This window comes from Euphorbia lathyris, chromosome 2, assembly GCF_963576675.1.
Source record: "Euphorbia lathyris chromosome 2, ddEupLath1.1, whole genome shotgun sequence".
NCBI lineage: Eukaryota > Viridiplantae > Streptophyta > Magnoliopsida > Malpighiales > Euphorbiaceae > Euphorbia > Euphorbia lathyris.
Window position 1 is genome coordinate 115,768,291 of NC_088911.1, and position 6,000 is coordinate 115,774,290.

General features: G+C 35.3%; 1 long non-coding RNA gene across 1 annotated transcript; it reads left to right on the forward strand.

Moving 5' to 3' along the window:
• Window positions 1-3,998: 3,998 nt before the first annotated feature.
• LOC136216533 (uncharacterized) lies at window positions 3,999-5,670 on the forward strand. The gene is made up of 2 exons (XR_010683327.1): window positions 3,999-4,195; window positions 5,381-5,670. It is a non-coding gene; the product is annotated as an uncharacterized lncRNA (long non-coding RNA).
• Window positions 5,671-6,000: the final 330 nt, after the last annotated feature.

Here is a 6,000-nt window from a genome sequence, read left to right on the forward strand (position 1 = left end):
TTGGGGCATGATTTGGATTTGGAGAAGGGTTTGGGCCCAATATAGAGCGTAGGATCGAGATAGAAGTCTAGCCTAAAAAAGAACACAAATCTAATTCAGGTAAGAGACGCGTATTAGATCGACAAGAGAATCACAATGTAGATCAAAAAGAGGGAAATAAGAAAGATCCCAGATTTGAGCGTGGGCAAAGAATTGAGCTTGGAGGGAGAAACAGAGAGTTCGTTAAAAGGCACAAGGCAGAAAAGAGATTAAAAGCTAGAGTCACAAATCTGACTTTAGTCATAGATCGATAAATCAACGAGAATGAGAAGTGTGAACTAAGCATGTCGAAGAAATTGAGCCTGCACAACACCGCATATAGATCTAGGTGGAAGGCAGATGGGAAGCTGAAGAAGTATAAAGAGCAACAAAGGTAGTCATGCATGTACAATCAGTCCTTGAGGCTCAGTGGGACAAGGCAGTCGTAGATACCTTGGAAAGATATAGAGTGTCCATGAATGAGCCATCGTTGACTTGCCACGACTCGCCCTTCACTTTGCACATCCTTAACTCATAAAGAGACAGAAAGTTTAAGCCACCAAATTTGTCGAAATACAAGGGAGATACAAATCTGACTGTTCATATCAGGAATGATAAGGAGATGATGGATGTGTGTAGAGAAAATGAGGCATCATTATGTAGAATCTTTTTAACCACCCTAATTAAGCTAGCATCATATTGGTTTCTAGCTCTAGATGCAGGACCTATCAACAACTATGAGCAATTAAAAGGAGAGTTTTGCACAAAGTTCATGGCCTATATCCCATCGGCCACTACTTGCATGACTCTATATAATCTCCCCATGAGCAAGGCAAATCTCTAAAAGACTATGTGGACATGTTTAACGAGACCTACCCAAATATTTGAAAGGTATATTTTATGATGAAGCTGGAATCCATGATGCGGAACACCACTTATGAGTGTTTGAGGGAAGAGTTGATCGTGAGAAAATCGATAGACATCACATCATTGATGGAAAAGGCCAAAACCTTCATTAAGTTGGACAAGATTGATATGGATGAAGAGTCAGATGTTAAGAAAGAGAGTAAAAATTATGGGTCTAGTAGTGAATCTTCGAAGAAGAACAACAGGAAGACAGAGAAATATAACCAAAAATGGACTCCTTTGAATTCCCCTAAAAGGGATATACTCCTTCGGGTAGAGAAGAGAAACATAAAGCGAAGCATCAAATACCTCATACAATGACCAAGTGAGAACTATGGCAAAAATACCAAGGCTTATTAGAAATTTCACAGCGACAACGGGCATGACACTGAAAGTTGTATAAAATTGGTAAGAGAGATATAAAGGCTAATAAAAAAAGGGAAAATTGGACTATTTTGTCTAGAAGGTGGACAAAATAGGAGAGTGTGATAAGAGGTGATCAAATCAAGACGAAGAAGTTGAAAGGAGTTACTAATGTAATCAATGAGAGACCACACTATGCTCCTTTAAGAAAGGAAACACAAGCGAGAGTTGGACCCCCCCCTCCCCCCAAACATCGGAGAGTATTACTTGACGACCCGTTTTTTCTCTTTGATAAAGGTAGCATGCCACCGGGTAAGGACACATCTTAGTGGACAGAAGAAGTACAACAAGCAGTAAAGAGTAAGCGAGACTTAATCCTATAAAATATTGGGGAAATGCAGGAGTGATAAGAACTACGAAAAGTACAAAAAGGCTAAAAGAGAAGTAAAGAAGGCCATACGAGAAGCTAGAGCAAAGGTAAATTGGGATCTATATACAAGGTTGGATACGAAGGAAGGGGAAAGAGACATATATAGAATTGCTCGGATGAGAGATATGAAGACGCGAGATCTCGGAAAAGTTAAATGTGTGAAGGATGTGGACCAAAAAGTCCTAGTTGGAGATAAGGATATCAAGGAACGATGGAGGTCCTATTTTGATGACTTATTTAATGGAGATCGCGGACAAGATGTTGGAGATATAAGTATCCGTCACGATATAATAAATCGTGACTGCATGCGGAGAATTCAAAAGGGTGAAGTCAAAATGGCATTAAATAAAATGAGATTGAAGAAAGCAGTAGGATCTGATGACATCCCTATTGAGATTTGGAGATGTTTGGGAGAAAGAGGAATCGAATGGTTGACGACGTTCTTCAACAAAATTTGGAGAAACAATAACATGTCATCAGAATGGAGGAAAAGTATCCTAATCCATTTGTATAAGAACAAAGGCGATGTCCAAGATTGTGCCAACTATCGAGGAATCAAATTAATGAGTCACACTATGAAACTTTGGGAGCGAGTGATCGAACAAAGGCTAAGGAGGACAGTGAAGATCTCGGAAAACCAGTTTGGCTTTATGCCGGGAAGATAAACTATGGAAGCCATCCATCTAATGAGACAATTAATGGAGCACTATCGAAATAAGAAGAAAGATTGGCATATGGTTTTCATTGACTTGGAGAAGGCATATGATAAGATACCAAGGGAAGTACTTTGGTGGGCCTTAATAAGGAAAGGCATTTCGCGGAAATATATTGACATCATAAAGGATATGTATGAGGGAGCATGCACGAGTGTACGTACCATTGTTGGGAAGACTGAAGAGTTCCCTATTACGATTGGAGTGCATCAAGGTTCCGCACTAAGCCCATTTCTTTTTGCCATCATTATAGATGAACTAACGAGTTCACTTCAAAATGGTATACCATGGTGCATGTTGTTTGCAGATGATATTGTGTTGATTGATGAGACGAAAGAAGGTGTGGAGAGAAAGTTGAAATTATGGAGACAAACTTTAGAATCTAGAGGCTTTAAGTTAAGCCACTACAAGAAAAATGTTTTTTTGCAACAAGTTTTGGCAACAACAGAAGTAGTTGTTGCTAAAAATGAACTTTAGCAACAAGCATTTTCATGTTGTTACCAAAAGTTGTTGCTGTAAATTTATTATCTTTGCCCAAATAAAAATTTCAGAGGGTGAGATTTGTAGAAAAAATGCAACAACTTTTGCAACAATAGCCTCGTTATTATAAATACTATTATTTACAGCAACAACTACGTGTCATTGCTAAAAATCATAGCATTAATAGCAACGATCGTGTGTTGTTGCTGTAAATAATTTCATTTACCGTAACGACAACGTGATGTTGCTGTATATGATAGCATTTACAGCAATGAGTACCTGTTGTTGCAGTAAATGATAGTTTTTACGGCAACAACTTCGTGTTATTGTGAAAAAATTTAACATTTTGATAACAAAAAAGGTTGTTGCGGAAGAAAAAATTAACTAAAAAATAAATAAATATGTATTTTTTTATAATATAAAATAAATTAAATATTTAAAATAATATAATATATTTAATAAGTTATATAATTATAATATGTTATTATTTTATTTATATATTATAAATGTAAAAAATAATACATATTTAGTTTAAAATATATATATATATATATATATATATTATGAATAATCATTTTTTGCAAGAAAAATTTTTTTGCTGAAAATTTCTTTTCTTTTTCCCTCCATAAATGATTTTGGTGGGAGTTGTGAAATAAGCATTTTTCATAACAGTAATTTTTTACACTGTCTATAACAACAACTAGATGTTGTTATGTTTAAAATAACTTTTTGGGCAACAACATATATTGTTGCTAAAGAAAGTTATTAGAAAAATTAAAAAAAAAGTAAAATACATTAATATATATTAATTATATAAATACATTAATATTAAAATAGTTTTTATTTAATGACTTATTATGAATAATATAAATATAAATAGTTTTTATTTTAGGTTTTAGTATTATTAAATTTCAAGTAGTATTTTTTTTTGAAATTGAAAATTTCAAGTAGTATTTAAAATTTAATATACATACAATAAATTTTAAAAACTTCAAATAAATTATATCATTCGGAACTTTTTTTTTAATTTATTTAATTTAATTTATTTAAAAACCAACGCTTAAGTTATAATTCTATTAGAAACTAAATGTCAGAGAAAAAACACGATGTGCCTCTCGATAAGAAAACGGAACCGACGCCGCCTCCGCCTCCGCTGACCTAGCGCCGCTGCTACCGCCGCCTTCGCTCAGTTCCGAGCCGTCGCCGACCGTTCTTCCTTCCGATGAGAGCGGTCCTCCGTCGCGGTGGGGGTTGTCTCAAGCTACTTTGAGTTCTTCGCGTCTTGGTGAGTTTGTTGTTTCTTTCGCACCTGTGTTATTCGAGTTCCTTGATTTCGATCTGTCTTGGCTTCGAATTTTTGCTGCTTTGGTTGTTTTTCTGCCTACTGTGTCTGTTGTGGTTGTTTGTATCGTGGTTCTTGGTGACTGTATTCTGGTTGCCGGATTAATTTCGATCTGGATTGGTTCGAGTTCTTGCTGTTTTTGGTCGATTTCTGCAGCCGTGTCTGTGTTGGTTGTTTCTGCTGTGGTTCTTGGTGACTGTGGATCTAATTTCCGGAATTTTAGTGGTAATATTCCTCTGGCTGTCGTTTCTTTGCTTGCCGAGCTCGGTCGCTGGGTTTGGTAGAGTCTTTTGCTGTGTGTTCTGGTCACCTGCTTGCTGATTGTTCTTTTATTGTATCTGTTTAAGATCGGCTGGAGCCTGATTTCTGGTTGTGTTGGATAGTCTTGCTGCTGGTTTTTTCTGTAAAGTTGGTTGCCTGGGGAAGATGGAGAGAGGCTTAGAGGGGCTGACATTGGGGGATGGGTAGTCTTGCTGCTGGTTTTTCCTGTAAATTGTATTAGCTACTATTAATGATTAAAATCAATGGTTTGGGTTTTCCAAAGAACTGGAAGAGGTATGGAGGTTCCTAACTTTTCTTGTTTTTTGCAAGTAATTTTTGCCACTTAACTACCCCAAACTTGGTGATAAGATTTGCTTATAAGGTGCTATAAATAGATTAATTGTATTGTATCTTTTCTCAATTGAAAAACAAGGGAGAAATTGATGTATGGTTAATAAATATTTGAGGGTCATACATGGTTTGACCTATTTACTGTATAAAAGGTTTAGGACATCTTATAGGTGTATCTTAAGTTGTTACTTTTATCTTGTTTTTAGTTCAATTTTGAAAACATTGATGTTTTATGGAGTATTTTGGATTTTCATGGTTGTTTGTTGATGCATATTATCCTCACAATGGCTTAAGTTAAGTGCTATCTAACTTGGGAGGTTTCTATTGTCTGTAATTTTTATATTTGAATCATAGTGCAGAGAAGGCATGTATAAGATGTATGTGTTAATTTGAAAACTCATTAATGCAGATTATTAATTAGAGTTGCAATGCAGATTGTTAATAGTTGTAAAACTTATTCTTGTTCCTTTCAAACAATTCCTTGTATTTTAATATTGCTCGATCTGCTCTTTGCAGTTGATTTTGTGTACCCGAATGGCATCAAGGAAAATTACCTCAATGGAAATCTCCAACACTCTTTTTCTTCTTCCTCTGCTTCTATCAAACACGTTATATACAGGTTTTCCCCTTGGAATATATATTTTGATGATGTGTTCAGTGATCATTGCCATATAAATTTGGATCATTCCTTTCATGTAGTCACAGTGAATAGTTAAATGCATTAAGTAATAGTTTCAATTTCACAACTATTATTTTTCAATGTATTTTTCTGTGTTGCAATTTTAAATTATTCTATTTTATCTTTAGTTTCTAGCTTCCTAAGATGAATGGTTCCGGGTACATAACTCTTTTTCTGGCATAGATATTTTGCAATTAGGTACTAGTATCTCAATTGTTGGTGAAAAAAGCAATGGAACTCTCAATAGGCTCTTTATGTTTACTGGTTCTCACCTTTCCAGCAGCTGCAGCAGAAGAACTAGAGAAGTTTGTGGATGCGGAGTTAAGTCGAAATAAAAGAGCAACACCACATAATTTTAGATACATTTAATTTTTGCAATTTTATCTTAGGCTCAGTAAAACTCTTTTATTGAAGAACCTAATATGTGCATAAGTCAGGGATAGACAGTAGCATACAA